A 10289-nucleotide genomic window follows, 5' to 3' on the forward strand; every position below is an offset into this window, starting at 1 on the left:
AACCACTTCACACAGAAGGGGTGGGGGCGGAAAGCCTCAGCCAAGAGGCTGAAGGAGACCCTGACCTATTACTGTTTTCTAACACTGCAGTCCAGGCTCACACAACTCACATTAGACCCAGGCTAATAAAGCATTTTCTGCATGCTGTGTTTTACCAGCAAGTGCTAGTGTGGACGGTTCTTGCATTGAATTTTTAAGTGTATAGCATGGAAGGTATTTTGTTTCATTGGAAGACTTCTTGCAGAGGTCAACAAAGAAGCCATTAATTTCTGCATCAGTTAAAGTGTGTTGTCTCCAAATCACTGTCACAAGCATCTCCTGAAGACCCTGTGAGAAGTTTGTTAGGTGCTAGAAAGAAGAAATGACAGCGCCTGGTCCTTGCTCTTAGAGAGCTGCAACTGTACTGAGGAAGGAGAGGCGCATGCATGAAGATAAACAACGGCAGCACAAGCCCTTACTGTGTCACACTGAGCCACAAAAAGCAGCACACGTGTCCCAGCTACCATTCTGTTTGTTTTTATGTGGGTGTTTATCTTAATGTCTTCAGCAGTCACAGAAATCTTCCCAGAAAGCAAACCAATGAAATTAGACAGATCTGCTCAGAACAAATGATTTTTCTGTATCCTCTAAGGTCACAAACCCTAATTGCATCCTTGCCTAAGCTGGTAAGCAGCTCCTCAGTTCCTATCCTTGGTGTGAATTTTTATGTCGTGATGATTTGCTAAGGTGCAGATAAGCCATGGTGTAAACCAGTCAGGGCATCCCGATGGCACTTGATGTCTTGCTTTTAAAGCTCATGCCATGGAGATGATTCAGCTGGTTTCCTGCATACAGTGGTTTTATATCTCCCTTTGTTTACAAGTGCTACGAGGAGGGACAAGACAGCAGGATGTTTGGGTATGTCACAAAGCGAGTGTGTAAAGGTGACCAGGATGTTTCTGTCAAGGTTTGCAAGTGGCCTTAGTGAGTCTTCCTCACTTCTCCGGTGATGGTGATGCTTGGCAGAAGTGCCTACTGGGTGTCTGTGAAGTTACAGCTAATGTCTGGGTCCTGAGCTGTGCAGAAACAGAGGCTGCTACAGCCTGTGTGTCCCTCACCTCTGTGGTGGTGGTGAGGATCCTATTGCTAGAGACCCTTCATGTACTTTTGGTGTAACCTAGAGCCAAGAGCTGGTAACAAGACGCTGGCCCACTTGAGGAAAGGTATTACTCCTTTTGGCCTGGAAAGCTTGAATGTAAAAGCGCCAGTCTTCCTAACTCAATGCTAATTATGTTTAACAGGATTTGGGGGCAGGGAGTGCAGGAATAACAACTAACATTGATGCTCACCTGGAAAACGAACTTTTGGGAATAACCAGGAGACCTGGGAGTTCTCAGTTCACTCACAGCACCACTGGCTGCCCATTCCACCTCCTTTTGCTCACTTCTGGGCCCAGGGCTCAGGTCTGGAGCCCCTGGGCAGGCCAGCACTGTGCCTGGGATCTCAGGGGTTAAGTCTGTTTTCCTAAATTCAGGGTATGAACTTCCTTTGCTCAGGGCAAGGGCAGACTCCCAGCTCACCATCCCTCCCAGGCATTGCTGACTTTATCCTCAGTAGACCTCTCCTGGCCTGGGCTGTGGCTCTGGGCTGGCCGCTCCAGGGATGCTGCATGAGGCCTGCGTTATCTCAGGAAAATTCCCTGAGGTTCCTCCAGGCACTGATCTCTCTGAGCTGGCTGGTGGCCAGTGAGATGGCCATTCCCTCTACTGTCTGCCCTGTCCCTAGCAAGTACCTCTTGAACTGTCCACCAAGCAGGAACCTTGGGGATGCTGAGACAGGACCTGGACATCGTCCTTGGAACTTTTCCAGAATCCCTGGGCTACCTCAATCTCAAGCGGCTGACCCCGCCAAGGCTTACACAAGTTTGAAAGAATTATGTATGAGGAGTTGTGTTCTGGTATTGTTTAATGGGAACGCAAAGCAAGGAAAACTGTGGGCAAGCTGAGCATCAGTCCACGTGCGGCTAGTTAAATAAACGCAACCCATACTAGTCAAATGATCAAGCAGAAAAAGCACAGATTGGTACAAAAAGCCATCCTCAGAGCTGGGGAGCCTCCCAGTTTCTATGCAAATCACAGTAACCCCACAAAGAAAAACATTTCCATGGGGTGTCACAAAAAGGAGAGGCTAATAAGGCGGAAGCTTAGGCAGGGCACATTTTAGTAAGTCAGGAAAGAGTAGAGAGAAATAGGAAAGGAGAGGAGATGTTTCCTTCATTCCACGCAGGAAATGAGAGAGAACACTCAAAACCAGTGGTTCTCATCTGGGGTCTTTCTGCTTTCCGAGCTGGAGACTACACTTGGCCATGTTGTCTAGGAACCCCTGATCAGAAGGCTGCTGTTTATTAATTTAAAACATGGAAATGTGATCAAGGCCTACCCAAATCACAGGTACCACTGGTGAGTTTTAGGACTTCCCCTTGCCAGACACGCCCTCCAATTTTCCGTCTTTCTACCCATTTAAAGAGTTTGCAGCATCTTTCTTTCTTTATTTTATCTTTTATTATCATATTATTGTTTTACTGGGGGGTACACTGTGACATTTACAGAAGTTCTTATATCATAGTTGAATTCACCCCCTCCATCACTCTCCTTTATCCCTCTTCCCCATTCCTGGAATAGTTTCAACAGGTCTCATTTTCCCATTTTCATACATGAGTACATGATATTCCACCATATTTATCCTCCTACACCCTTTCCTTATATCCTCCCCTCTCCCACTGGTGCCAACCCCCAGACAGGACCTGTTTTGCCTTCCTGTTTTCCCTTTTTGAAAAAAGACATTTTTGTTTAAGATAGCTATACAGGGAGTTTCATTGTGACATTTCCATGTATACATGTATTATAACATGAATTGGTTCATTTCCTCTAATTTTCTCCTTAATATCTTAGTCCCCTTCTTACGGTGATTTCAACAGGTTTAAAAATTCTATAGTCATTCTTGTATAGAAAGTACATCAACCATATTCAACTTAACTGCCTTCTTTTACCCTGCCTCTCCCATTGGTGCCCTCCCCATAGCATGACCTGTTTTTCATAACATTGCTGTATTTGTATTGGGTCTATATTCCACATATGAGAGAACATGTGGCCTTTGTCTTTCTGAGCCTGGCTAACTTCACTTAAGATGATGTTTTCCAGTTCCATCCATTTACCAGTTTGCCATTTCTTAACATCTCAAAGTGAAGACAGGTGCAGATAGCATTGTATCTTTCCCTGTTCCTGTAACTTAACACCTAAAAAGGAGGGGATGGGAGGGTTCTTGCTGCTCTGGTTGTTCAGTTTTTAGTCCCTGGTTCTGTTTAATTTTTGAGTCTAGCCTTTTAATATTTACAGTTTTTAATTTCCCTGTCACTTCATCTATTTGTCTATCCTGCCTCAAAAACATGGCAAAAATAGCCAGGCTCTATTGTTAAGTAAATAGGTCCAGTGGCAAAGTAGATCTGAATTGTGTAATGAAAATGCTTGTGTATGGAGGAATGGTTACAAACCCTGAGCCCAGGTTGCTTCTAGTGAATAGATCTGGGGATGAGAGGAGAAGATGAACTTAAGTGTGCCTTTCTTGCTGCTTCCATCTTTCCCTCCAGGAAGAATAATTCAACAGGTGGTGTAAATTGTGTCAGGATGTTTTAGGACCCCGGCCCAAACTTCTGGCTTTCCTAGGTCAGGTTCAGTTACTCGCTCCAACACACCAAGTACAAGAGACCAGTAACAGTGAAGGAAGCATATTACACGGCCCAGGTAGCTATAGGAAGAGGAAAGGTAGCATTTCAGCCCATCTTCAGCCATCTTCCCTGAGCAGACATGTGCCTTAGGTTTAAACAGGAGGAAGAACTGGGATGAGAGACGTGCACCCATTATTAAACAGTCCCCATCACAGGTGCTCTGTGGTGGTCACAGGCGGTCTGGTAGCTCATTGTTTCAGGACTTGTTGGTGTGGCCTTGTTACAATAAGTTATTGGCCCCTGGCAGCTGGTCTAGTCCTTCCTAGATTCCAAGATGCCTGTAAATGAGAGAATGGCTCAGAGCAAAGGATGCAGATGCACAATGGAGGCTGGGATGCCAAGCTTCTGTCCTGCCTTCAGTTAATTGCTGGGCTCAAGTAAGTAGTCGGTGCTCCTTGGTAGAAGCAGCTTTCAAGCACCTGTTACATGGTTCAGTGCCCAGGTTAAAGCCCCAGTCTCTTATCAAGAGTATTTAGAAGCTAACTACTTGGTCAGAATGTTCTAATCTGATTTCTTTCTTGCGTTCTTCTTTTCTTTCTTTCTTTATTGGGGTTTAAACTCAGGGCTTCATGCTTGCTAGAAACATGCTCTACTCCTTGAGCCATGCCTCCAGTCCTTTTATGCTTTATTTATTTTTCAGAAAGTGTCTCTCATTTTTGCTCTAGCTGGCCTCAAGTTCCTCCTACTACAGCCTCATGCATAGCTGGGATCACAGGCATCAACATACCCAGCTTATTTGTTGAGATGGGGATCTTGGTAACTTTTTGCCTGGGCTAGCATCAAACCAAGATCCTCCTGATCTCCCCCTCCTGAATAGCTGAGATTAAAGGTGTGAGCTACCATTCCAAGTAAGATAGTTTCTGAGCTTGGCTTTGGACCTCTCATTCCCAAGGCCCACATAAGGCTTCTGTAGGTTGATAGCTCTAGAACTTGCTCTGTCCCATTGGGCTTGTGGACAGAGTGTTGGAACAGGAGTTGTTCAGCCCCTGTAGCACCCCTAACACAACCAAGTCTGTAACACTATAAGAAAACATCCTATCCTTGACTCAGCCCCTCTGGCTTCAGCACATTGTTCCCCTCCTCGATCATGGGCCAGCTGGCCCCAGTTGTTCTGCATCCTGTCAGCCTGCTTCCTGCCATTCAGTGTGCACCAAGTCAGCCCTCTTGACAGTTGACCCCACTCGGCATCTTTGACCTGTTGGAGACTTCTTAAGTGATGTCCAATCGAGTCTCTTACTGGGACCCAAAGGGGTCTTACATTGCTGAGGCTCTTCATCTGCAGGTGGCTGCAGACACTAAACCAGGCCATCCAAACTGATCACATGTGACTTGTTCATGTCTCTCCTTTTTTTTTTCCTAATTCCACTCACAGACCCACCCAGATAACCTCATTTTAACTTGATCCCCTCTGTCTCCAAAGACAGTCACTTTCTGAGGTCCTGGGAAAAGGGGGACAAAGCACAGCTACAACAGGGAGTTGTGGATGTACTCTTCAGGTTGCCACTCTTTTTCCAGGAAGTAAACAGCAAGGTCAGCCACCAGGAAGGAAATGTAATTAGTGTGAGAGATTCCAGGAGAGAGAAGGTAAGAGGCAGCCATCTCGGGGAGGAGGAGAATGGATGGATGGGGGAATGCTCTGTGGTCTCTAGACAGCACTGAGGCCTCAGCCCCAGTGCCAATGCGCCATCACTCCCTGACTCCCGGGGCTGAGCTCAGCGCCATTGTGCTGGATGCTTGGGCAGCATCTTGCTGATACAAGATAAGCCAATGCCTTGACAATTGAGCTGGTAAGAACATGATCCAGAAACCCAAGTGCAGGGTCTGAGTGCCAGCTTCACTTACCAGCTACCAGATCTCGGCAAGTATCTTATCTGCCCTGTGCCTCTGTTCCTCATCTGTGAAGTGAGAAAAAATAGACATATTTACCTGACATGGCTATTGTAACTAAGTGACATAAAGTATAAAATTCAGCTCTTAGCTATTATTGTTATTATCACCACCATCAATCTAAAAAACTGATCTAAAAAACCAGGGTCTGAGCATGGATTGTACTGACATTCACACAGATTTCTAAGAAATTCATGGCAAACACTAAAAGAATGCTTAAAGAAACTGGGTGTGGTGGTACAAGCCTGCAATTCCAGCATTTAAGAGGCTGAGCAGGAGGATTGAAAGTTCAAGGCCAGCCTCGGCCACATATTGAAAACCTATTAAAAAAAAAAGAATGCGTAAAATGGAAGGGAGGACCTTTTATTCATGAAGAAATTTTGTGGTTGAGGTATCCACAGAGCTGCGATTTACAACTGATCAGAGGAAATGAACAGACACAGAACTAGAATTCGCTTGGGGAAAGTCCCAGGAGTCAGGGACAACTTGAATGCACACAATAACTTCGTCCTCCTCAACCTCCACTTCAGCCTTTAGAGTCATGTCAGTCCTGGAGTCCAACAAGATTTGGCAGAACCCCAGCCACAGAAGGGAGTGAGAAGGAGAGATGCAGCTCAGTTGCTCTTCCTAAAATGTTTACCTTCAGAGAAGCAGGAAAGCAAGTTCCTCTTGTTACAATGTTGCACCCTTCCCCTAAGCTGTTGCTCCACCTCCTGTTTACCAGTGGGTATGAAAGACTCCCTGAAGGAGGACACAAGGCTTTTGGATGGGGGAGGCTTTTTGATGGGGTTTTTTTTTTTTTTGCTGAAGGGAGATTGCTGAAGAGGAGTTGATAGAATTGGTTGGAAGCTTGCAAGGGAATGACCCCTGTTGATTGTAAGTCTGAGGGCCAAGACTTTAAGAAAGCTAAAGAGAGAACATGGGACAATGCAAGTCTGCACCGAGAACTTTATACATAGGCTTTAGAAAAGCTAAGCTAAAGAAAAGCTAAAGAGAACATGGGATGGTGCAAGTCTGAGGGCAAAGACTTTAAGAGAGATTATGCTGAAGAAAAGCTAAGAGAAAACATGGGACAGAGTGAGTCTAAGGAAAGAGACTTTAAAAAATAGAAAAGAAGACTTTTAGAAGCAGGGTTTTAAAGAATTACAAAGGAGTAAGGCCTTAAAGAAAAGACAGAGAAAAGAAGCAGAGTATAGAGAAGAGATTAATAGAGAAAAGAAGCAATGAGGCTGTTGTGTCTCTCCACCCGAGTGCCCAGCACACCTAATCCCACTTTCTGCATGTCTGTCTGTCTATCCTTTGTCCTTTCTGCATCTCCTGTCACCACCAGTTAGGCCCAGTTAGGTTCGGTAGTAACAAGGGAGCAAGAAAAATCTTGCTCTTGGAGCTTAGACAGGTTGGCTGTGTGTCCCTCAGTCTCCTTACTCATACTGTCTTGGCTTATGATCACTTTCTTATTTTCTGGCACTACAAAATGCTCTATGTTCATCTAGTATATTCCCTGCTCCGGTACTACAATCAGCCATTTCTCCATGGAACCCTGGCTCCTTCATTAGACAGTGTTGTTGAAACAGGTAGACACTATCACAAGAGTACAGAAGGCAATTAAGTTCTGGACCCTTAACCTGTTACCTGTTAAAAGAATGTTTTCAACAGCTTTGTCATAAAACACCAGATTAGGCCACAAGACTGGAATGTCCACAGACTAGGACCCCTTTATGACGACACTAAGTTGAAACTAATGGGGTTTGAGATGGTCACACAAATGACAAAGACAAGGGGTAAAAGCTCATCCCATGAGATGTCCTGGGTAGGTCCCTAGAATTAACTCAAATGTCAGGTGGCCTATCAGAGAGAATTGCAGTCTGCTGGAAGATGGTACCTTGGACATGTGGGTTATGATACAGTTCTTTGCTCTGGGAGCACTAGACTTTGAGTCATATATCCGAATGGTAAGAAACACTGGGATAGACAGCCTGGGTTTCAGTTCTGGATTTTTCATCTATTTACCAGGTGTCCTTTAGCAAATTCCTATCTACCTATGCTCAAGTTCTTTAAATTGCAGAGTGGGCATAATATGCAATGGCACATAGCCTGATGGCGAATACTAGGCTGGATGACACACACATGACAATCAGACCAGTGCCTGACAAACCGTGATACTCAGAAACATGGCCTATTTTAGCTAGAACGTGAAAGTTGGAAAACAGAGAGGCCTTAAAGGTAAAGTGAAAGCAAAGGTAGGTGTGTAACATTTGAGAAATAAAAGCAGATGTGACTTCAGGCTGGGCAGGACATGTGGAACTTGTAGCTCAAACCACCTCCTCCAGACTGGGAGTGTTGCCACCTGGGACAAAGGGTTGGCTTGGATGTGTCTCCAGTGAAGGGTGAAGCCAGGACAGTGAAAGAACCCACTTGAGGGAAGGGGTTCAGGACTGGGAAGGTGCTAAGTTTTCCACTAATGGGAACAGGATATCATGGGAAGAATGGTGGGCTGGAAGCTGGTAAGATTGAGTTATCGTGGTCCCTAATTTGTGTCTTTTTGGGAAAGCACTTGCATTTCCCTGTCTTGGCTGCAGTAGGATGGGGCAGTCATCATGTCCTCTAGCTTTACACTTCTGTGATTCCTCTGGTGGCTCATAGACATTCTTGCCCCCTCTGTTGCACCAAGGGCTCATGTGACTGATTACTCCTTTCCCCCATTTTGTTTCACTTCTGTCCTAAATTGTGTGTGTTGAAGTTGGAAGAAAGCAAGTTAAGATGGACAAAGCATCAGAAGATGAAATATGACTGATTTCATTATGAGCTAATGAAATGATGGAAATCAACATGCAGTAAACTTAATATGCTTATATTACCTTTAAAATTGTGCTAAACTGCCTGTTAGCTCATTTAAGCCCAAGTAGTACCTGGGCTTAATGCAATGGCCTTAGTGATAACGCACAGATGATAACGCACAAGCAATGACCAAGGTGCTGAAGAACAAGAAGCAATTTCTCCCAAGGGAGGTGTTTCAGGATGAGATGAACATTAGGTTGGTGGACTGAACAAAGCATCCAGCCATCCCTAGTGTAGGTGGCCCTCATCCAATCACTGGAAAACCTGAGGAGTACCTATGTTAAAGGAGAACTCTTCCTGCTTGGCTGCTTGAGGTGGGAGACCAGTCTTTTCCTACCATTGTCCTCAAACTGCAATATCACTTCTTGGGTTTGAGTCTGCCAGCTTTCAGACTGGAACCTACACCATTGGCTCTCTTGGGTTTCCAACTTGCCAACTGAGATCTTGGAACTTTTCAGCATTCCTAATCATGTGAGCCAAATCTTCAATCTCTCTCTCTCTCTCTCTCTCTCTCTCTCTCTCTCTCTCTGTCTGTTGTTTCTCTGGAGAGCCCTAACACACTACTCCTGGAACTCCAGGGGCAGAGGAGTGTACACATTTTGTTCTTGAGCATATATTCAAGTACACTAATGAGTGCAGAAGAATTTAAGGGAGAAGGAAGGTGAATGGATAAGGGAAGAATCTCCAACAAAGTGACCTGGGAGATTGGTTATGTACCAATTTAGTGATGCAAGCTTTTGGTTTTATTGTGTGGAACTCTGAGGAGAGTTCCAGCTAATCAGTCAGCTTGATGTAGTTTGAATCTTTTTTTTTTTTTGGTGGTCACACAGGGGTCTGAATTTGGGGCCTCACACTTGCTAGGCAGGTGCTCAACCACTTGAGCCACTCCAGCCAGCCCTTTTTTGTGTTGGGCATTTTTTTTTTTTTGGTGGTACTGGGGTTTGATCTCAGGGCCTCAACATTTGCCAGGGAGGCTCTCTACCACTTGAGCTACTCTACCATGGGTATTTTCAAGATAAGATACAGTGAACTGTTGCCTGGGCTGGCTTTGAACCATGATCCTCCTGATCAGCTAGGATTACGGGCGCAAGCCACTGGCACCCATCTTAGTTTGAATCTTGACTATCAAGGAGGCTGCCAGGTGATTTCACCTCTCTGAGCCTCAGTGTCTTCAATGGTAATAGGGAGCTGACAATACCTATTTCACAGGGTTATTGATGGTTAAACAGCACAATGTAGTAGTCTAGAATAAGTTTTTTCACAAGAGCTGGTTCTCTACTACCCCATCTCTCTCTCTTATTCACATTTTATTTTTTGAGATAGGGTCTCCCTGTGTAACCCAGGCTGGGAATCATCATTTGCATATTTAATCCCTTATTTATCCAACACTTGTGCTCCTCTTGTGTGCTGGGCTCTGGACTCTGCTTGGTGATGCAAAAAAAGTGAATTCCTTGTGACACCTAGACTGTGTAGACAGAAAGCAAACTCGTGCAGGATCTATTTCAATGGTCCTGTTTTGAAGAAAATAAAACAAGTGAAGTGAGCACTGGGTTGGGTTAAGGTTCTGCGTCAGCTGTGTTGTTGTTGTGGCTTCTTTAAAGTGTTAACCTTGACACTGAGATGTGAAAATAGGTGAGGAGAGGGAGGCAACTGCAATGTGGGCTACCCTGGGCAGAGGGACAGCCCATGCAAACATCGTGGTGGAGCATGGAAATTATACAAGGTTGGGGGAGTTGCCACGAGTGGGTCCTGGAGGTTTCTTCAAGTCTTGGTTAGGGGTTAAGTGAGATGGGAAGCCATG

The sequence above is a fragment of the Castor canadensis genome, chromosome 2 (assembly GCF_047511655.1).
Source record: "Castor canadensis chromosome 2, mCasCan1.hap1v2, whole genome shotgun sequence".
NCBI classification, from domain to species: Eukaryota; Metazoa; Chordata; class Mammalia; order Rodentia; family Castoridae; genus Castor; species Castor canadensis.